This window comes from Ahaetulla prasina, chromosome 2, assembly GCF_028640845.1.
Source record: "Ahaetulla prasina isolate Xishuangbanna chromosome 2, ASM2864084v1, whole genome shotgun sequence".
Taxonomy (NCBI): Eukaryota; Metazoa; Chordata; class Lepidosauria; order Squamata; family Colubridae; genus Ahaetulla; species Ahaetulla prasina.
The window spans coordinates 237,277,131-237,300,316 of NC_080540.1; the positions used below are offsets into that span (position 1 = coordinate 237,277,131).

The 23,186-nt window shown below is 40.9% G+C and overlaps 1 long non-coding RNA gene across 2 annotated transcripts in view; it reads right to left on the reverse strand.

Moving 5' to 3' along the window:
• Positions 1–23,186, reverse strand: part of LOC131192288 (uncharacterized) — a 58,072-nt gene that overhangs the window by 19,235 nt on the left and 15,651 nt on the right. For both annotated transcript variants that reach the window (XR_009153688.1, XR_009153687.1), the window contains one exon: positions 16,646–16,789. This is a non-coding gene — a long non-coding RNA (uncharacterized LOC131192288). The remainder of the gene's footprint in view (positions 1–16,645; positions 16,790–23,186) is intronic.

Sequence of the window (23,186 nt, forward strand, 5' to 3'; positions counted from 1 at the left end):
TAGGATTGTATATGGATTAAGATATATTGATTAAGGGACTGCATACATTATATAACTAAAATAGAACTGATGTGAATGACCCCCTTGAAGTTCAGCATTTGTCCATTTTTGGAAGAAATGCTATGAAGAATGAATGGGGGTCCTTAGATGTTGGCTTGTTCTGGGTAGTAAGTGAAAATAAAAGACTATGTACCACAGAGTGCTACCATTGCTCATAATGTTATTAGTTCATCAACATTTGCTATTCAATCAAGCAAATTTTATTCTAGATGAAAAGAAGAATGGCAGCATTATGTGTGATTCTGAAGAATAAGGCATCTCAGACATTTAATTTTTAGGCACCTGAGACCTAAAAACAAAGAGTGTAATCAGTCATAATCTGATGAATCCATGATTTTAGCTGCTGCTGCTTAGCAAGTTTGTTAGATTCTGTTTCATTTGAATGAATATTGTATATTTTGCTATACTTCTATGACCTTTACAAAACACAATGAACTCTATCATACATAGAGGAAAGATGTTAGAAAGTTAGAAAGAGGCCAGTATTGCCTTAATCCCCAAAAAGGGATGAGGTTTCACTTTAACGAGAAACGAACTATAGGCCAATATAATTATGGAATAATGACTACAAGTTGTTTGCAATAATTCTACCTGATAAACTTAAAATAATTTTGCAAGCATTTATTCATGAAGATCAATGTGGGTTTTTAACCTAAAAGACAGTTAAAGGACAATATTGATTTTTCTTTTGATTCAGAGAAGGTTTTGACCATTTGAACTAGGCTTTCAAGGTTTTGGAAGATTGAAATTTTGGAGAGAATTTTATAAAAGGGGTAAGATCAATTTATATTCACAGAAAGCACAAATAATTGTAAACGGAGATCAAACAAAAAACACTGTAAGATACAAAAAGGAAAAACAGGAATGCCCATTGTCTCTTGTTTATTTTGGTTCTTGAAATACTGAATAGGCATATAAAACAAGATGAGAGAATTGTGGGAGTAAAGATTAAAAAAGAAATTTACAAGTTAATGGCTTTTGCAGATGACTTGGTGTTGGTTTTAGAAGATGCTTTAAAGGGAATTGAAATATTAATAGGCAAATTAAGATAATTTCGTGCATTAGCAGAACTCAAGATTAATAAACAGATGATGAAGATGTTAACAAACCATGAATATAAAAGATGAATTAATAAATAAAATGGGTTTTAAGATTGAGAAAGTAAAATATCTCGGTTTTACTATGACAAATATGAACTGTATGTTATTTCAAGTTAATTATGTTAAGACTTGGAATAAAGTTAAAAAAAGACACATTAATATGGGAGAATCTACTATTGTCATTGCTAGGAAGAATTTCTGTAATAAAAATGAATGTCTTGCTTAAAATAATGTTTTTGTTTCAGACAATACCAGACAATACCTGTTTTGACAACTGATGTAACATCCTTCTACCAACAGTGGCAGAAGGATGTATCTTACAAGAAAGAAGCCTTGAGTTAAATATAAGATGTTACAAGATGCAAAGGAAAGAGGAGGATGAGTTTACCTTTTACTTTCTCTTTTATTTCCCTTTTGTTTTTCTCAGTTTATTTAATTTGAGCTTCCCTTTTAAAATTCTTTAATAAAAAAATTATTAAAAAAGAAAAAAAACCACCCTGTACAATAAATGAGATCCTTTCTTCTAATAAATTACCATTGAAAGGCTTCTTAAAGGGAATAACATTCCCTATAATTAAAAGATAGGTCTCTTATTCAGTCAACTTAAATCTTTTCCTTCCAATTTATCAGTGGAACAGCTTGCCTTCAGAAATTGTGAGTGCTCTATCACTGGAAGTTTTTAAGAAGAGATTAGACAGTCACTTATCTGAAATGGTATAAGTTCTCCTGCTTGAGCAGGGGGCTGGACTAGAAGACCTCCAAGGTCTCTTCCAGCTCTATTCTATTCATTTTATTTGCTTTTGAGAGAGAGAGACTCCTTACGTCAATAGGTCACAGATTTTCTGAAATGACTAGTATATCCCTAGTATTGAGTAGAAATACACCAGATGATTGAGTAGAGAAGAAAAAGTGACAAATATCTCCAGGAGAAATAGTATTCCTAATCTTTTAAAATAAAATAAAAAAATAAGCTATCTTTCATTAAGGGTTTGTGTTAATGGGCTTTTTTAAGTGAGCAAAAAAACATGTTGCCATAAATTGCACTATCCTGGTGTCTAAGCCCTATTCTGCTTATTCAGCGTTTCAATATGGAACAAGGTAAGACTACTGATTGTTGAATTCCTCCTTGCTTTGGTTCTTATTTATTTATTTATTTATTTATTTATTTATTTATTTATTTATTTATTTATTTATTTATTTTGTCACAACATCATATAAAAAGGATTATATAGTATATAAGCATATATATGAGTAAATATTAGGAGGTATAAGCATCAATATATATATAGGAAGAAGAAAAGAAAGAAAGAAAAAAAGAAAAAAAGAAAAAACAATAGGACAGGAACGGTAGGCACGTTTGTGCGCTTATGCACGCCCCTTATGGTCCTCTTAGGAATGGGGTGAGGTCAATAGTAGAAAGTTTTTGGTTGAAGCTTTTAGGATTGTGGGAAGAAACCACAGAGTCAGGTAAAGTATTCCAAGCACTGATGATTCTGTTACAGAAGTCATATTTTCTGCAATCTAGATTAAAGCGGTTAACATTAAGTTTAAATCTGTTGGTTGCTCTTGTATTGTTGCAATTAAAGCTGAAGTAGTCTTTAACAGGAAGGACATTACAATAGATGATTCTATGAGTTAAACTTAGGTCTTGTCGAAGGCGACGGAGTTCCAAGTTTTCTAGGCCTAGGATTTCAAGTCTGGTGGGATAAGGTATTTTGTTGCTTTCAGAGGAATGGAGAACTCTTCTTGTAAAATATTTCTGGACTCACTCAATTGTATTGATGTCAGAGATGTGGTGAGGGTTCCAAACAGGCGAGCTGTATTCTAGAATTGGTCTAGCAAATGTTTTATATGCTCTGGTTAGTAGGGTAGTGTTTTTGGAAAAGAAGCTATGCAGGATTAGGTTTACAACTCTTAGGGCCTTTTTTGCTATGTAGTTACAGTGGGCTTTGACACTTAGATCATTTGACCTGAAAACTCCAAGGTCTTTAACGGGGTGGGGGTCATCTGTAAGGTAATGTCCATCAAGTATGTACTTAGTGTTTGGGTTCTTTTTTCCAATATGTAAGACTGAGCATTTGCTGGTTGAGATCTGGAGTTGCCAAGTTTTAGACCAAGTGGTTAGATGATCAAGGTCTTTTTGGATGATAGATGCATTGTCTGTGGTGTTAAATAGTTTGACATCGTCAGCAAAGAGAACACAATTACTTGCGATATGGTCACAAAGATCATTAATGTATAGTATGAAGAGTGTTGGTCCAAGGACGCTGCCTTGAGGAACGCCACTCTTGACAGGAACAGGATTTGAAAGAGCATTGCCAATTTTGACCACTTGTTGTCTGTTGGACAGAAATGCAGATATCCATTTGTGAAGTGGTCCTGAAATGCCATAGGATTTTAGTTTTAGGAGAAGTTTATCGTGTACTACTGAGTCAAAAGCTTTGCAGAAGTCTATGTAGATTGCATCTACTGTTTTGCCTTGATCGAGATTAGTAATCCATATGTTTTTACAGTGAAAAAGTTGTAAATTGCATGATAATCTTTTCCTGAAACCAAATTGTTTATTGGAGAGTAGGTTGTTAGTTTCTAAGTATGAGGTAATGGATTGGTTGATGATTGATTCCATGACTTTGCAGGTGACGCAGCATAGAGAGATTGGTCTGTAATTTTCTACTAAGCTGGGGTCTCCTTTTTTGAAGATAGGGATGACTGTGGCTAGTGACCAAAGTTTGGGAAGGGAACTGGTTGAGAAAGCTTTGTCAAAGATTATGCTTAGGGGTTCTTCTCCATAGAATGTCACCTGTCAGCAAGAAAAACAGCCTTTATGGTTGGGAAGGATTGTATGAGTGTAGGGAAATGCCTGGGATGGATGATCATCACCTTTCAAGTTGCCCGAGTGACAGGTTGCAGATACTGAGATGCTCCATGCTTGTCACCTATAACTTGAAAGAGTATTAAATTGTGTCCAAATGTAGATGGCTGATAAATAACAGGTGCTCTCTAGACCAGCGGTCACCAACTGGTGGTCCGTGGACCAATGGTGGTCCGTGAGAAAATTTTGGTGCTCCAAAATTAATATTGCACTAAATCAGGGGTCCTCAAACTATGGCCCCCTAGGATGGATATGTGCAATGAACGTTCTGTTGTGCCTCATCCGCTTTCCCCGCAGCCAGGCCCATCTTATCTGCTTCCGAACGCTGAGGAATGTCCTAGCATGCCTCCCGGCCCCAGCCCTGGCTCCATGCCCAGACAGGCCGAGGAAGAAGAAATGCTTCCAGCCCCCAGCTCTGGCTCCATGCCCAGGCAAACGGAGCAACTAGACCCCTCCCCCTCTCCCACAGCATGTGAGCCTGAGGAAGGTCAATTACCAACAGCTGCAGACTGGAGTGACCCTCGCTTCAGGAGAATTGATAGGCGGCGGCAACAGAAGGAAGGGAGGGGCAGGCCTGGATAAGTGCTGAGTCATGGAGCCACACCCCATGGCCTATATAAAGGATCTGCTTTCTGGCATTCTCTGAGTCAGGCAAAGTCTACCTTATCTTGCTGAAGTCACTTTCTGGTCTCCTGCCTGCCTTGAGAACTTTGCTAGGACTTTGGCAGAGCTGCAGAGGCATGCCTGATTCGGATTTCCCTGACCCGGCCATCAGCGGAGGAGTGGGACACGACACATTCGTGTTGCTACAGAGAGTCTCCCCCTTTGGGGTCTTCTTGTGTGAGTCGGAGGGGGGCAGAAATTCCGACCTGGGGTCTGCTTTAACCTCCTGGTGTGGGGCTTTGGGCAAAGGCTGGAGGGAAGTGCATTGGTAGCGAAGAGCTGGAGGGCCTCGTTGCAGTGGGACTGCCTCATGGCCTGGAACTGGCTGACCATCTCAGACCACTGAGCCTCCAGGTGCCAGTACCTGGCCTTGCACTCCTGCAGGTCTTCCCCCTGCTTGGAAAGCCTATGCTCCTAGTCTTCAGTGAGATGCTTCTTCTAAGTCTCCTTCTCGGACAGATCCAATTTGAACTGAGCTGTTTTGCCAACTCTTTCTCATGGTGGCTGCTTAGTTCCAACAACTGCTTTCTGTTGGGGCCCTAAGGAGCCCAGGTGGGGAGGTGAGGAGTTTGCCACACCCACCCAGCCGGTCATTAGGCAGATCATATTAGTGATCCACAGGGTTTAAAATTATGAATTTAGTGGTCCCTGAGGTCCGAAAGGTTGGTGACCCCTGCTCTAGACCAAAGTCCAGAAATATCTCAAGCTACAGAATGCAGGCCTGAAAGAGGTTTATATTCCTTCTTTGTATCTATGAGCAATAAGTTAGTCCAAAGGTGTGGAGAAAGGGTGCTGCATGAAGTAGGAAGGAGTGCTTGATAATGAGCAGCCTCTGTCCTCAACCAGTTTTGCAACACAATGCAAATTAAATCATTTCACATTTATATCTTGCCCTTATAAAATCTAAGCTGGCTTCCAATGACATAAAATGATGTTATGATACAATGCAACCTATAGCTGTGCATACTATATTTTACTTTAAAAATAACCTTTATAAAGGCACTCAAAGATTCTCTGGATGGGATTCAATTGAAGAAGGATATGTACTTAATGAAAGCTGCAGATGTATATATTAAAACAAATTCATGACATGTTCTGACTTCCTCAGCTTTCCTGTCAAACAAGAACCAACTTATCATTTTTAAAAAAAATAATAACATTGACAGAGTGATATATGAAACTTTAAATTTAGAGGCAAAACTAAGATAATTTTTGGAGAGCTTAGCATATTTGTAAATCTTTTCAGTTCAAAACAAATTAATTACAATATTAATTGTTGCATATATTTTTCATTCTAGCTTGTTGGCTGCAAACGAACAATATTGTAGAGAGGTGAGACCTCTTTGGGTAAAAGGAGTCAGAGGAGTTGCAGCTACCTGAAGAGATATAATTTGACCTAGTCCTTAATAATCAATATAGGCATTGATAACATGCTCTTCAACAGAAATCATTTCAGGGCAAAGGGCCAAAATGCTTCACCAAGAAAATATTTAGATAATTAATTCCCTTTTCTAAAGCAGTGCTTCTTGACTCATTATTAGAAGCAAATTACGTTGCTTTTCTTTTTCTTTCTTTGCAATAGGCCAGGGGTGTCAAACTCGCAGCCCAAGGGTGGATGTGTCATGCACTGGCCACGCCCATGCCCAACTGGGAGGAAAAAGTCATGATACGTCACGTTACAGTGCCGTGACGACACATGTTTGACACCCCTGCAATAGGTCATATTCAGCTAATCTCCAGAACACTAGCAAAAAAAAATTTGAAAGAATTTCTCAAACACCTTGAAAATGAGGCCTAATGCAGTCAATTTGGAAAAAACTACTCTCTTCAACTATGACCTAAGGAACAGAGATAGAAAAGGACTATTTTGAAAAGCCTTTCTGTTGATTGGCTTTGTAACACAATTTCTATCCCCCAAATTATGATCTAAGTATGGTAGAGCAAAAACTAAATTTAAGTGTAGCAGTGATAATCTGTGAAGTAACTAATTTTTGTTAAAGCACATGTTTTTATTTTTGATACAGCTATATTTTCAAAACATTTACATTTATGTCGCATCCTGGACATAAACTGTTTCAACTCCTACCCTCAAAACGACACTATAGAGCATTGTACACCAGAACAACTAGACACAAGAACAGTTTTTTCCCGAACGCCATCACTCTGCTAAACAAATAATTCCCTCAACACTGTCAAACTAGTTATTAACTTTGCATTACTGTTAATCGTTCCTGTCGCCCATCTTCTCCCATTTATGACTGTATGACTGTAACCTTGTTGCTGGTATCCTTATGATTTATACTGACTGTTTCCTAATATGATTTGATTGCTTATTTGTTCCCTGTGACTATCATTAAGTGTTGTACCTTATGATTTTTGATGAATGTATCTTTTCTTTTATGTACACTGAGAGCATATGCACCAAGACAAATTCCTTGTGTGTCCATTCACACTTGGCCAATAAAGAATTCTATTCTATTCTATTCTATTCTATTCTATTCTATTCTATTCTATTCTATTCTATTCTATTCTAAAACCAGATTAATTTTTGGAAAAATTACAATAACTGCGAGCATGACGGTACAGTTTCTTTGCTGTTTTGAGATTCCAGGTGAGGATGGGAAAGATGCAGGCAGCAATGGATTTATGATATAAAACTCTATATATTTATTTACTAGAGCCCATAAAGTGTAATTTTTAACCTTTACTTGAACTGATGGGGAGATAATTCACTAACAAAATATACACTTATTATTTGTAAAGGTGATTCTGTAAATACACCTTGTCTCAAAAATAATCCAAGCTGATATTGTATGCTATAATTATCCACTGCCACTTATTTTACTGCCAGGAGCATTATTATTTTATTTTGCTGTCTAACGTAACTTTTATAATTTGTGATGATCTTGCTAGTTTGTATTAAAAATAGTTTTTTTAAACATATGGCTTAAGGTGATTAATAAATCTGCCTGTTTATTTTTATTTTTTAGTGTTCTGTACTTTCTCTATATTTAGAATTAAATACAAAACAATTTTGACCTGTGAAAATAAAAGAATTGTTTGTAATCAAAGAATAAGAGGCTTTGTTAAAGATTGTGCAGCTACTGACAGTCATCTAATGTTAAAAACCTGAAACAAGACACATTTTCTACAAATTAAATGATCGGATGGAATCAATCGCGGGTGATTAACGAAAAGCACACTTCTCTGTATCTTGCAAACAGATCACTGAATCGGAATATGAACTAATAAAATGTAATGGTACATTAATTGCAATAATACAAGGGCAACCAATAGATTTAAACTTAATGTTAACCGCTTTAATCTAGATTGCAGAAAATATGACTTCTGTAACAGAATCATCAGTGCTTGGAATACTTTACCTGACTCTGTGGTTTCTTCCCACAATCCTAAAAGCTTCAACCAAAAACTTTCTACTATTGACGTCACCCCATTCCTAAGAGGACCATAAGGGGCGTGCATAAGCGCACAAATGTGCCTACCGTTCCTGTCCTATTGTTTTTTCTTTTTTTCTTTGCTGTTTTGAGATTCCAGGTGAGGATGGGAAAGATGCAGGCAGCAATGGATTTATGATATAAAACTCTATATATTTATTTACTAGAGCCCATAAAGTGTAATTTTTAACCTTTACTTGAACTGATGGGGAGATAATTCACTAACAAAATATACACTTATTATTTGTAAAGGTGATTCTGTAAATTTATATTAAAAAGAAATTTACAAGTTAATGGCTTTTGCAGATGACTTGGTGTTGGTTTTAGAAGATGCTTTAAAGGGAATAACATTCCTATAATTAAAAGATAGGTCTCTTATTCAGTCAACTTAAATCTTTTCCTTCCAATTTATCAGTGGAACAGCTTGCCTTCAGAAATTGTGAGTGCTCTATCACTGGAAGTTTTAAGAAGAGATTAGACAGTCACTTATCTGAAATGGTATAAGTTCTCCTGCTTGAGCAGGGGCTGGACTAGAAGACCTCAAGGTCTCTTCCAGCTCTATTCTATTCTAAAACCAGATTAATTTTGGAAAATTACAATAACTGCGAGCATGACAGTACAGTTTCTTTGCTGTTTTGAGATTCCAGGTGAGGATGGGAAAGATGCAGGCAGCAATGGATTTATGATATAAAACTCTATATATTTATTTACTAGAGCCCATAAAGTGTAATTTTTAACCTTTACTTGAACTGATGGGGAGATAATTCACTAACAGAATATACACTTATTATTTGTAAAGGTGATTCTGTAAATACATTTATTTTGAGCCTGGAAATGATGGCTCTTGAAAGCAACGTTATTATGCCACATGCCCAAGCCTGTTTCTGACAGTCATGCCGTTCTCCTGCTTTGCATATGGGAAGACTCAGCCATAAAGATTTTGGAATTGGCACTTAGCTGACAAATTTTTGATGATGCTTCAGGCAGAACACAACCTGCCACATTCTAAGGAAGCAACCCTTGGCCGGGCAGATTCCCACATCGTTCTAACATGCTTTTGTTAGTAAGTGAAGCTAATAAGAGGCAGCAGCAAGACAAGAGAGAAGCAAGTCCCCTCAAATTTCAGATCTACTGATCCCTGCTTAAAATAGTACAAGAAACAAATGAATGGTTTCCCAAATGTCTTAGAAGCATGTTGTAAGTCACATGTTTGTAGCTGATGCATTTTTCAGAGGGGGAGTGCATATAAAGATGTGTACCAAAAGCAGAGGATGTAATGTATCTTTAAGAATTGTGGAGGGAAAACTGAGCGGGAAAAAGCACGTTGCTGATTGGATGAAGCCTCTGGCTAAACTGTATATAAAGAGAGGATTTTCCCAGCCCGGGTTGCTGGGTTCACCATATAGTAAAGAGCTGTTGTCACTATCCTGGTCTCCTGCCTCGTTATTGCCCGAATCTAACACTGGCGACGAAGGTGGGATCTCGAGGCTAAGAGCGCCAGGAAAAGAGCTGAACTCACCAGGAAGACGCGAACCCAGCAAACAAGGGCGGAAAGCAGCGATGTCCGGCTACACACCGCCAGCGCCATTCGACCCAGCCAAGGAAAAATGGGGGTCATACATGGCTCGTTTCGAGTGTTTCCTCGAGGCGAACGAACTTCAAGGAGTTTCAGACAACAGGAAACGAGCGTATTTCCTGAGCCACTGCGGTCCAGAAGTTTTCGACACCGCAGAATCCCTGGCGGAGCCAACGCCGGTACAGTCGGTACCGTGGCAAACTCTGCAGACTTTATTGAAAGCCCATTATGCACCAACGCCGTCCAAGTATGTGCAACGGTTCGAATTCGGGAGCGCAGACAGCAAGAGGCGAGTCCATCAGCGATACATGGCAGCCCTGAGGAAAGCCTCAAAACATTGCGAGTACCGAGACTTGGACGAGGCATTGCTGGAGCAACTCATCCATGGGGTCAGGGACATCCGTTTGGAGGCGGCTGCTGTCTAAAAACAACCTAACGCTGGCAAACGCCTTGGACGAAGCCAGGGCTCACGAGATGTCTACCCAAGCGGCGGAAACCCTACAACAGCAAGTCACACCAACGGCTGGTGCGCAATCAACCCCCGTCCACAATGAAGAGGTCCAGGCTGAGTCGGACGGTGAGGAAGAGGAAGGAGTCTTCCACACCGGGAGGCCGGAGAAAGAAGACCGGGGTGACTGCGCAAGTTGCGGAGGGCAACACCAACGACAACAATGCAAATTTAAAGATGCGGTGTGTCGGCGGTGCGAAAGGAAGGGGCACATAGCACAGGCCTGTCGAGCACCCCAACCTTCCCGCCAAAAATTCAAACTGGCCAATCAGAGCGCGGGAACGGCGAAGCGGCCCGCGAGTGGTCAGTTTAAAAAAGGCGCGAAGTTGAATCAGACTGTCGTGAGAGTGGGTCACGCATCAACACGCCTAGAGAAAAAAATCTTTACAAAGGCAAAGATTGAGGGGGTGCCGTGCCGATTGGAGGTGGACACCGGCTCAGCGATCACGATCATGTCCTGGGACAATCTCGTGAGAGCCTTACCCGCCATCGCAAAGCGCAAGCTGCAACCACAGAAATTAAAGGTACAAGACTACCAAGGAAATCGCATCCCTGTTCGAGGGGTAACGTCCGTCCACGTCGAGTATGGACAATACAAGAAAACTCTGCCCATCACCATAGTCAATGGGACCCTGCCAAGCTTGTTGGGACTGGACTGGTTCCGAGCATTGGGCATGGGAGTGACTGGAATCTTCAGAAACGAAGTCAACCTCAAAGACGCACTCGTGAAAGAATTTGGGGATGTTTTCAGAGACTGCCTGGGCAAGTACAGGGGACCCCTATCTCTTTAACTTAGACCCCAAGTTGCCCTATCCGTCTAAAGGCTAGGAGGGTCCCGTTAGCCCTAAAGCCCAGGATTGACCGGGAACTGGACAAGCTAGTAAACCAGGGAATTCTAGTGCCAGTTGACCATGCTAAGTGGGAGACCCTATAGTCACCCCAGTCAAACCGGACGGGTCGGTCCGGATTTGCGCTGACTACAAGGCAACGCTTAACAAAGCGTTGCAAAGAGTGCTTACCCGTCGGTGGTACAGCACTTACTGCACTCAATGGGGCAAGGGCAAGTTTTTGCCAAGCTAGACTTGGCCCAAGCCTATCAACAGCTGCCCGTAGATAGCAGCACAGCCGAAGCGCAGACAATTGTGACTCACAGAGGGGCTTTTAAGTGTACCCGGTTACAGTTTGGGGTTAGTGTGGCTCCAGGGTTATTTCAGAACCTAATGGAGCGGCTATTGCAGGGCCTACCAGGGGTGGTACCATACTTTGACGATGTACTGGTATCCGCTGAGAATCTAGAGGAATTAGGAGTAAGGCTGCGAAAAGTTTTGGGCATTTTCCGGTCTGCCGGTCTCACAGTTAAACTGAACAAATGCCAGATCGGGGTTGAGTCTGTGGAATTCCTGGGCTACCGGATAGACAGGGAATTCACCCCACTGAGAGCAAGGTACGGGCCATCAGGAAGGCCCCGTTCCAAAGACCAAAACGGAGTTACAGGCATTCTTAGGTCTGGTCAACTTCTACGCGGTATTCTTAAGGAATAAGGCAACAGTAGCCGAGCCGCTGCATAAATTACTAGCAAAGACGGCTGCATGGTCTTGGGGAAAGGCGGAAGCTAGGGCATTCGAAGGGGTAAAGAATCTCCTATCGAGTGATAGCCTCCTTATCCAATACAATGGCACGCTGCCATTAGTGTTAAGCTGCGATGCATCTCCCTATGGGGTGGGGGCTGTGCTCAGCCACAGGTTACCAAATGGCACAGAAGCCCCTATTGCATATTACTCCCGAACCATGTCATCAACTGAAAGGAATTATAGCCAGCTTGATAAGGAAGCCTTGGCTATAGTCTCCGGAGTAAAGAAATTCCATGAATATGTATTTGGTCGTGATTTCGAAATCATCACGGACCATAGACCTTTGCTAGGCCTGTTGGCAGGCGACCGCCCAACGCCCGTGGCACTGTCGCCAAGACTGACCCGATGGACTATCTTCCTGGCAGCGTATTCTTACAAAATACTACACCAGCCAGGAAAGGAAATAGGGCATGCAGACGCCCTGAGCAGATGCCCGCTACCAGAGACTATCAAGACCCCACTCCGGGATACCAGTTCTGCTAATTGACTCTTTGGACTCTGGCCCAGTCACATCCAAAGAGGTGGCTCGGCTTCGTATAAGGACATTAAAATAAGAACTGTAATTGGTTGGGTCCAAAGAGGTTGGCCCCCTGCGTCGGGCGAGCGTTTTAAAGAGTTTGTAAAAAAACGTGGGGAACTCTCGGCTCAAGGGGGGTGCCTGCTATGGGGGGATCGAGTGGTGATCCCGGAGAAATTGAGGAAAAAGGTATTGGATCTCCTTCACGAAGGTCACCCAGGGATCGTGAGAATGAAGGGTCTAGCGAGAAGCTATGTGTGGTGGCCCTTAATGGACTCGGAAATTGCTGAAAGGGTAGGGAAATGCCAGGCCTGCCAGGAGTCCAGACCGCTACCCCAACGGCCCCGATTCGGGAATGGGAGAGACCCCAGGGCCCCTGGTCAAGGACCCATATCGATTCTGCCGCCCCTTCCTTGGCCAAACCTTTCTGGTAGTAGTCGATGCCTACTCCAAATGGCTGGAAATCATTCTCATGAGATCCATGACAGCCGAGGCCGTGATTTCAGTCCTACGGCACCTATTTGTAACCCACGGGTTGCCCGACACTTTAGTCTATGATAACGGCCCGCAATTCACGGCAACCCAGTTTGAGGGGTACTTGGCAGAGGAGGGCATCCGGCATGTCCTCTCGGCGCCTTTCCACCCTGCGACGAACGGCCTTGCAGAACGTTCGTTCGGAGCGCAAAGGAAGCATTGTCCAGAATCAGGCCAGGCGATTGGCAAACAAAAATCGATACATTCCTAGCAGTCCAACACAGAACTCCCTGTGTAACAACTGGCCGCAGCCCGGCAGAGCTATTAATGGGTCGGAAGCTTAGGTGCCCACTAGACCGTTTAAACCCAAACTACACACCAGACGGTTACAAAGGGGCACACGGTAAAACAAGAGGGATGGCAGTAGGCGACCTAGTGTGGGCACACAACTACAGCGAGGGCCCGACCTGGTTAGCAGGAAAAATCCTAGAGATAACAGGACCAAAATCATATCTAGTAGAGATAGCGGATGGCCGGGTATGGAAGCGCCACATAGACCAAATAAGGAAACGCATAACCGGTAAATCAGAATCAGACGAAACAGGCCCTGACTATCCAATGTTTGAATCCACAGCTGACTCAAACCCGGGGCAAACGGGACTTATCTGAGTTCCAGGAGGGCCAGCGACGCCAACCGGTTCCTCCTGAAAACAGCAGGGACGACTCTGCCAATAATCCAGGGCCGGATGGCCTAGAGGAGGAGCTGAGAGGAACAAACAGTCCCTCCGGTCAGCTCGACTCACTCCCAGAAAATGCATTGCGCAGGTCCGAAAGAGTCAGGAGACGCCCAGTCTACTTGCGTGATTACGTTGACAAATAAGATGTTAATGTTATGTAAATATTGGTAAAGTGCTCTCTGGGAGGGAAGGAGTGTAATGTATCTTTAAGAATTGTGGAGGGAAAACTGAGCGGGAAAAAGCACGTTGCTGATTGGATGAAGCCTCTGGCTAAACTGTATATAAAGAGAGGATTTTCCCAGCCCGGGTTGCTGGGTTCACCATATAGTAAAGAGCTGTTGTCACTATCCTGGTCTCCTGCCTCGTTATTGCCCGAATCTAACAGAGGACATTCAGCGTCTGCAGCATGAAACTTCTGCTTCTAATAGGGCCACCACTGATTACCTTGCCCCCACATCTACGGAGGAATGCAGGAATTACACATGTACACTTATACCAAGGCTTACTTAAGGGTTTCAATAGAGTCTGTAAAATACATTTATTTTGAGCCTGGAAATGATGGCTCTTGAAAGCAACGTTATTATGCCACATGCCCAAGCCTGTTTCTGACAGTCATGCCGTTCTCCTGCTTTGCATATGGGAAGACTCAGCCATAAAGATTTTGGAATTGGCACTTAGCTGACAATTTTTTGATGATGCTTCAGGCAGAACACAACCTGCCACATTCTAAGGAAGCAACCCTTGGCCGGGCAGATTCCCACATCGTTCTAACATGCTTTTGTTGGTAAGTGAAGCTAATAAGAGGCAGCAGCAAGACAAGAGAGAAGCAAGTCCCCTCAAATTTCAGATCTACTGATCCCTGCTTAAAATAGTACAAGAAACAAATGAATGGTTTCCCAAATGTCTTGGCAGCATTAAGAGAAGATGCACAATCTTTTGGCTGTGCTTTCTGCTATTTTCTCACCTGAAGTCAGTTGTGGGTTGCAAAATGTTTTACTACAAGTTCTGTGAGTGTGGCTTGGTGGGCGTGGCATGGCTTGATGGGTGTGGCTTGGTGGGTGTGGCAGGGGAAGGATACTGTAAAATCTCCATTCCTTCCCCAATCCATGGGGAGATTACTGCAAAATCCCCATTTCCTCCCGATCAGCTGGGACTCGGGAGGCAGATAATAGATGGGGGTGGGGCCAGTTAGAGGTGGTTTTTACTGGTTCTCTGAACTACTCAAAATTTCCGCTACCGGTTCTCCAGAATTGGTCAGAACCTGCTGAAACCCACCTCTGCTTGAAGTGAACAACTCCGTCTATTTTGGTGAAAAGATTCTCATTGCTGAAATTTCCCTAGAGACTGATTTACAAAGAGTTTGTTAACATGCATATTTACTGTAGGAAAACCACCTATAAATTCAGTATCTTCCATACTACTAGGGAGGCAGTTTTCTGTGAAGTGAGCCATATGATTGCAATTCTTAGTATCTCACAATTCACTCCTTCAGCTGTGCCAGCCAATTAGGGCAAATGCTGCTTTTCTCATTTAATTAGACATGGCTAAGCTCATTATGCTTATTTGTATAAAATATGTGCTCATTATGCCTTGGAATAGATTCAGCTTGTTATCAGAATCAGAGTGTTTGGGTGGGGGAGGACAAAAGATTTCTTACACTGTCTCACACCCACCTTTTTTTTAAAATTACCCTTTAGCTTCTAAAAACCTGATAGCAGACAGGTATCATCCAAATATTATGCTATTTCTAAAAAAAGTATGGGGTGTTTGGTCTAGGACCATATATTTTAATAAACTAAAGTATGCTGTAAGTATTCATATATTTCTAAACTTGATTTTTAAAGAGATACCTTTGCCTTCTGAATAGTTACAAAATTTGAGCAATATTCACACTATTATAAGATGAAGAAAACACAAATCTAAGCTGAAGGAGTGAGCAGGTGCAGATATGTTTATGTGTATACACACACATGTGTATATATCTTAAAGGGATAAAACATAATTAAATATAAATTCTTTTTAAATATATACTAAGTGCCACCTACAAGAGATTCAGTCTATCATTTTTTTCTATCAAAGCAGTATACATTATGGCCTCTCTCCAAAGCAAATTCAGATTCTTTATATATACTTCAAAATATGAGCAATTCCCCCCCCCGCCCAAAAAAACGGTATTTGCCATTAAAAAAAGTTTTTAACTAGTTTACCGGAATGCACCTTGCTAGGGGCTAATGCCATTACAAGAAGCAAACTTTGGGGGAAATTGCCCTTTTGTACTGAAGCATACTGCTTTGGTGGGGTTATTCCCTACTTGCACCACATTCCACAATTTCAGTGTTATTGCTTTAAAAGATGTTTGCTAGGTAAGTATAAGTGACTTGGTCCAACATATCCTTCCAAATAGCTGCATTTCAAAGTTAGCCAATTCAAGATATGTGGACTTTAGTTCTGGGAGTGGCCAAGGTTCTGTGGTGGGATTCAAAAATTTTAGCAACCGGTTCTCTGCCTGGTTGCTGGGTGGGCGTGGCCTACTCAGCCTCCTGCACCATGGTGGGGGGGGGTGTTTTAGCCCTCCCCAAGCTCCAGAGGCTTTTCTCGAGCCTCTGGGAGGCTCCCAGAGGTGAAAACGGCCACCCCTGAGCTCTAGAAACAGGCGTGAAGTCCATCAGGTTCTGACAGGTTCGGGAGAACTGATAGTGGAAATTTAGAGCAGTTTGGAGAACTGGTAGTGGAAATTTTGAGTAGTTCAGAGAACCGGCAAATACTACCTCTGGCTGGCCCCAGAGTGGCGTGGAAATGGAGATTTTGCAACATCGTTCCTCCAGGAGTGGAGAGGGAATGGGGGATTTTGCAACATCCTTCCCCTGCTGCGCCCATCAAGCCACACCACGCCCACCAAGCCATGGCCACAGAACCGATAGTAAAAATAATTGGATTTTACCACTGTTGGAGGCCCTCTGGAGGCCAGAAACAGGCCCATTTCCAGACTTCTGGAAGTTCTGGGAAACCTGTTTTCACCCTTCCAGAGCCTCTGCATGGGCGCAGCACTTACCTGGCATCCAAAATGGCCTGTGTGGAAACTCCTGGGAGGGGAGGGGTGGAGCAGGTGGGGCCAGCCAGTCCTTGCAATTACTGGTTCGGCGAACCAGTAGCATCCGATTCACCCAAACTGGACCAAACCAAATATATCCCAGCTCTGCCAAGGTTGAGAAATACAGAATTAAATTGTAATCCTGCACACCTGAAGAAAAACATGGCAACTCATAACTTTCTAGTGCTGTTAAGTACCCTTATAATATTAACTAAAAGCATATTAACAAATATAATTGTATAATATTTTATTATTCAAATATGGTAGTCTGTCATTGTATGATTTAATATAAGATGCTAGCCATCACAGAAATATGGAAAAGCAGCAAGTTTTATGTGATTTATGTTAATATCAATCATTACTATTTGGAACAGAGGCAGAATATGAATATAATAAGCTTCCAATAAACTGATATATATCTTCTGATTTAAAAGAGAATGCGTACATAATTTTTTCCCCCAAGGAAGAGTTAGAACCCGCATGTTCACATAACTGTCAGAACTATATAGATATGTCCATACTTTATTTTATCCCATGGGTTACTCTTTAGGTTCATATTCATTCAAAAATGGCATTGTTGCTTAAAGTAATATATCAATGCAGCCAAAATCTGGACCTGAAACTTGCCTTAGGATCTCATGCTAAGAAAAATAAATAATCATTTTTATCATTTTGTGTACTAGTACACAAATTCTTTAGGATTCTTTGGAAAGGCATCAAAGAAAATCTTAGAAATATATTATTTATTTGTTTGGTTGTTTGGTTGTCAACAAGTACAAAGAAACAAGTAACAGTATATACATAGACATGGACACATGAAAAAATGGCACAAATAAAAAGATATAAATAGGCAAAACATAGCCATAAACATATAGAATGATTACATATAATTGGGAACAGTAGGACAGGGACGGTAGGCATGCTTGTGCGCTTATGCATGCCCCCTTAGGGACCTCTTAAGAAATTATCCGAGTTATTTCCAAATTATTGCATAACACTGTGATGTTGAAGCATCAGGAGAAAATTAAAATAATGGCTCATAACTTCCATTCCTGTTGTTGGATAATGGTTTCAGTTAACGGTTCCTCTACATCAGGGGTGTCAAACTGGTGGCCCACGGGCAGGATGCATCATGTGTAGGCCACACCCATCCCAACTCCTCGAAAGTAAAAAACATTGTGAAACGTCACGTGATGACAATGTGATACCACAAGTTTGACACCTATGCTCTACATCAGAGGTCTCCAACCTTGGTCACTTTAAGACTTGTGGACTTCAAGTCCCAGAGGGAGTGACCAAGGTTGGAGACCCCTGCTCTACATAAATGGAGGCTCATGAAAGGCCTCTCTATACTCTGGATCTGGATGTTAGATCCAAATGCAAGAGAAGAAACTGACACAGTTAGGCAGGTTCTCAGGAGCCTTGCTTGCATCAAGACTAGAATCTCCTTTCTTTCAAATACCTTCACTAAATTTATATTTTAGCCATCAAGAACTGTACAGTATACATTAAACTGGTAATAATATGGTCTGAGCTAGAAACCTTATCAATTCTGAATCTTAGGTAGCCAACATTTGTACACATACCAAAGAAAACCAGAATGTGCAGTACCAGCTCTTGCAGTGAAAAGACATGGAACATATTGGGTTGACCAAACCCATGAAACAGATTGAGACCTGGCTTGATCAACAAAATACTCTTTCTTCTCTGTCGTATCTTGGATTTCCGTTTCCAGCTACAACTGACTATTGGTATTTTACTGATGATACACCTTCTCAACCAAGGCTGTCATAAGGCCAGCTTTGTGTGGACATCTGTACATTTTTTTGCAGTCCTTGTGGGCTTATCTAGCAGCCATCAAAAGCAAAAGCAATAGAGTATGGCTTCTAAAAGCTACCATTTATGTTAAACAAATGAAACACTGACTATTTGGCCAGCAATACTTGGCTCAACATAAAGATAGGGAACACTTTCATTCCAAAATTCTCCAAAATGTAAAATAGGCATATTTTTTGACTGAGAACAGTAATGGGCATTTAACTATCTCCTTACAAATCTAATTTTATGTTTTAATTATCCCTAATATACATGCTTAGTTTTTTTTCTTAATTCTGACAGGAGTTTGGGGTGTGGTTGCATTCATTTTTTTTTTCAATAGTGGCAACTGCATAAAAACTTCCAGATTTGCAGAAATGCTGTTGAGGTCTTGGGTAAACGAGAGCATATGTGAAAGACCCTCTTCTTTTTAAAAATGAGTGAATGATTATCATTCTTTTAAATGGAGCAACCAAAGCTGAACAAGTTTGTTTAGCTCAATTGCATTCACCTAGTTTTTTAAAACTGCCACTTTAGTCATCAGCAATAAGTAGAAAAGCAAATGGATGTGAAAGACAATAACAATCGTTTTCATCTGGATTACATATGTGATGCCAAATGTGGTGCGTGTGATTGGCAGTGTTTTTTTTAATATACTGGCAGAAAGAATCTTAAGCGGATGCAGAAGTGGGAAAGCAAATAAACAAGTATGCCTAGTCAGGTCAAACTGAATTAGTGACGTGTGAGAACAGGAGAGAGATTACATGAACAGAGGAAGCGCTCAGGGCCATGGTGTTATCCACAACTGTGTCATAGAGGAGATATAAAATGAAAACAAGAGTAGACTTTACCAGGTTTTAATGCGTATATCCTGGGCAAACTAGGGTTTCCAGTCATTTTTTTCTAGGACCTTGGTTACCATATTACAGTATATATTTAAATATAGGTGATTAAGGTCAACAATTAGAATAGAATAACAGAGTTGGAAGGGACCTTGGAGGTCTTCTAGTCCAACCCCCTGGTTAGGCAGGAAACCCTACACCACTTCAGACAAATGATTATCCAACCTCTTCTTAAAAACTTCCAGTGTTGGAGCATTCACAACTTCTGGAGGCAAGTTGTTCCACGGATTAATTGTTCTAACTGTCAGGAAATCTCTCCTTAGTTCTAGGTAGCTTCTCTCCTTGATTAGTTTCCACCCATTGCTTCTTGTCCTGCCTTCGGGTACTTTGGAGAATAGCTTGACTCCTTCTTGTTTGTGGCAGCCTCTGAGATATTTGAACACAGCTATCATGTCTCCCCTAGTCCTTCTTTTCATTAAACTAGACATACCCAGTTCCTGCAACCGTTCTTCCTATGTTTTAGCCTCCAGTCCCCTAATCATCTCAGTCTGTTTGTGTCTCTTACTTCTGAGGCTCAGTGAACGTAATGGGCATAGAACCAGAATGTTTCTTAATACAAAATAATGCAGGGATATTGAATGCCAGGTTTACATTTACATTCAGCATATGACATTGATCCTTCCTCTGCCTAATCTACCACACAAATCTCTAGGAAGAATACATTGGAGGGCAAAGCCATAAATACCACCCTGAGTTTCATGGGAGAAGATTCAGTATAGAAGTCCACCACAAAAAAGACATTTGCATCCCTTGATTTCTTGAGAGTTAATTGGTTAACATACTATATTAAGTTTGGGAGTTACAGGACTAGTTATGATTATTGACACGTTCAGGTAAATATCTCAATTTGTTTCATAAACTTTAAAAATGAGGGCAATTTCCCACAAATGATTTTGGATTTGTTAATTGTTCTAGGAAATTATGTACAGGCAGAAACTTCTCCTCATTCTCTTGCTTTTTTCTTTTTTTCTTTTTTTTGACATTATTATTGGGGGAAACAAAATCTCTTTTCATAACTTTGCACTTTTTGAAGAAGACTTGCATATGTACAACTCATAGAAATGTATCTTTGGAAGCAGATCATTTCCCAGAGACAGGCTTATATTTGAGTGCGTTGTCATTTCTGTGTACCAAACAGGACCCCAACGTATGTTTGCTATTAAATGGAAACAAACTGTAGCCTCTGAAGTGTCTATAGATATGGGGCTTCTTATTCCTATGGAACATTGCAGTATTCGTATAAAACGATAGGAAGCAAAATCTTACATTTGAGGAAATGGAGTTTATATAATTAGGAAGTTAGATAGCAAGAAGTAATGCTACAATGAGCCTGTGTATCTTTGTAAATGGACTAATGGAAGCTAAATAGTGCATCAATATTCTTATAAAATGAACTGGGTAAAAGGAAAAAGAACAGCTGATTTATAATACCTCTTAAAATATAAGAAAAGACAAATAGCATGCATATGGATTTTACTTGATTTTTCTTTCCATCATAGCCATGGGCAAAACATTAAATATGCTAACATTAAAAAAATATTTTGGCACTGTACATTGACTTAAATATTTTGCTGGCCTCAAACTAAATGACTGAATTCTTAAATCTCTCAAGAGGCAGGCTTGCTATAATGTTCCTTCCAGATCCATAACTCATTACTTAACTGCTAGTTTAGTGCTCAAAATCTATCACTAACAGAGATTCTTGGGGGGAAAAAACCATAATAATGCTATTTTTGCTGGAGGGGCCTTTCACTCTGAGTAAAAGTTGACAGCCATCTAAACTTTTTTTGGATTAGACAGAGGGCTAAAAACATCTATTTACACTCCCATGCCCACCTTGTTATAAATCTCTCCCACCCCCCACCCACCCCAAAAAACATCACGATACATCTACATTGGGCTACTTGGAAAAGTGTTTCTAACATGTTTCAATTATACAGACTCCAGTGATGCAAAATTGTCATAAAGCACAAGTTAAGCATCAAACAAGAACTATGCTAAATAGAACAGAATAGAATTTTTTATTGGCCAAGTGTGATTGGACACACAAGGAATTTTTCTTGGTGCATATGCTCTCAGCGTATATAAAAGAAAAAAATACATTAATCAAGAATCATAAGTTACAGCACTTAATGATAGTCATAGGGTACAAATAAAAATATCAATATAAATCGTAAGGATACAAGCAACAAAGTTACAGTCATACAGTCATAAGTGGAAAGAGATGGGTGATGGGAACGATGAGAAGATTAATAGTAGTGCAGACTTAGTAAATAGCTTGACAGTGTTGAGGGAATTATTTATTTAGCAGAGTGATGGATTTGGCTGGAAAAAGTTTCATTTCCGCAGAGATTAAAGAAAAAAACCTGATAAAACTGATCAATTGATAAAAATATATAGCTGATATATTGTTGCACTTTCTCATTTCCTCTAATGGTAACTAGCAATAGGGACACAATGCCTATGCAGATGTTTTGAAGGAGTAGAATGACCTGGATGTGCCATGGCACTTGGTTTTTTTGGCCATGTTTTCATGATTTTGCTTTCATCTTATCAACAACTCATACTGGAGGTTATGCAACCTTCTTCCCTCTGGAATAGCATTAAAGTCATGTCCAAACGGAGCTACTAGTCAGTTCCAATTTGGCACAATATTTTATGTGGGCAAGACTGACTACACTGCCATAGAACACTTGCACTAAACCAGAATTTTGACAGTTGTCTAAACTTGCTGTTCTAGGTATCTTTCAGAATTCTCCTCCTCCTCCTCCTGGTTATTCTCCATCCCATCCCACCTTAAGTAGAGTGATTGATGCATGTTACATTACCAGCTGGTGGAAATTAGTGGAAGGGATACAAAGCTGGTAAATCCTCTGTTTTCTGTCCTTAGTATACCTTGTACCTTAGTACAAGGATCCCTTAGTATCAAGGGTGAAATCCAGCAGGTTATGACAAGTTCTGGAGAACCGGTAGTGGAAATTTTGAGTAGTTCAGAGAACCGGTAGTGGAAATATTGAGCAGTTTGGAGAACCAGCAAATACCACCTCTGGCTGGCCCCAGAGTGGGGTGGGAATGGAGATTTTGCAATATCCTTCCCCTGCCACGCCCACCAAGCCATGCCACGCCCACCAAGCCACACCCACAGAACCAGTAGTAACAAAATTTGAATTTCACCACTGCTTAGTATCCATGACATAGCAGATAAACAATGCTTGAGCATAGTCTGTAATATTGTCTGGGACACTACACATCCTCTTCAGGACCTGTTTTCTTTGTTACCTTCTAGGACAAGGGTGTCAAATTTGATCGCATCACGTGACATATCGTGACTTTTTTGCCTTTTTTGCCACGCTGGGATGGGCGTGGCCTGCATATGATGCATGTAGCCCATGGGCTGCCAGTTTGACACCCCTGTTCTAGGAGGCTTCATGGTATCTTAAGCAGAACATCTAGATTCAGTCACAGCTTCATTCCATATTGTATCAATCTTGAAAATTCTCAAGTTTCCTCTTTCCGCTATGTATTCAAAATGGACAGTGACTAATATATATTGTATGTGTTTGTATATGTGTGTGTGTGTGTAGCATGTGTGCATATGTGTGTTAGGTAAGTGTATGGGTATATATACACTTTCTTTTAAGAGCAGGAAATGTTGGATCCGATGATGGAAGAGACGGACACAGCTCTTTCAGTAACAACAGCTCTTTATTAATAGACCAGTATAACCCAACTGAGTGCTACTCTGGCAGCGTCCTTTTTATATAGAGGGCTGCCAGACAGCTTAG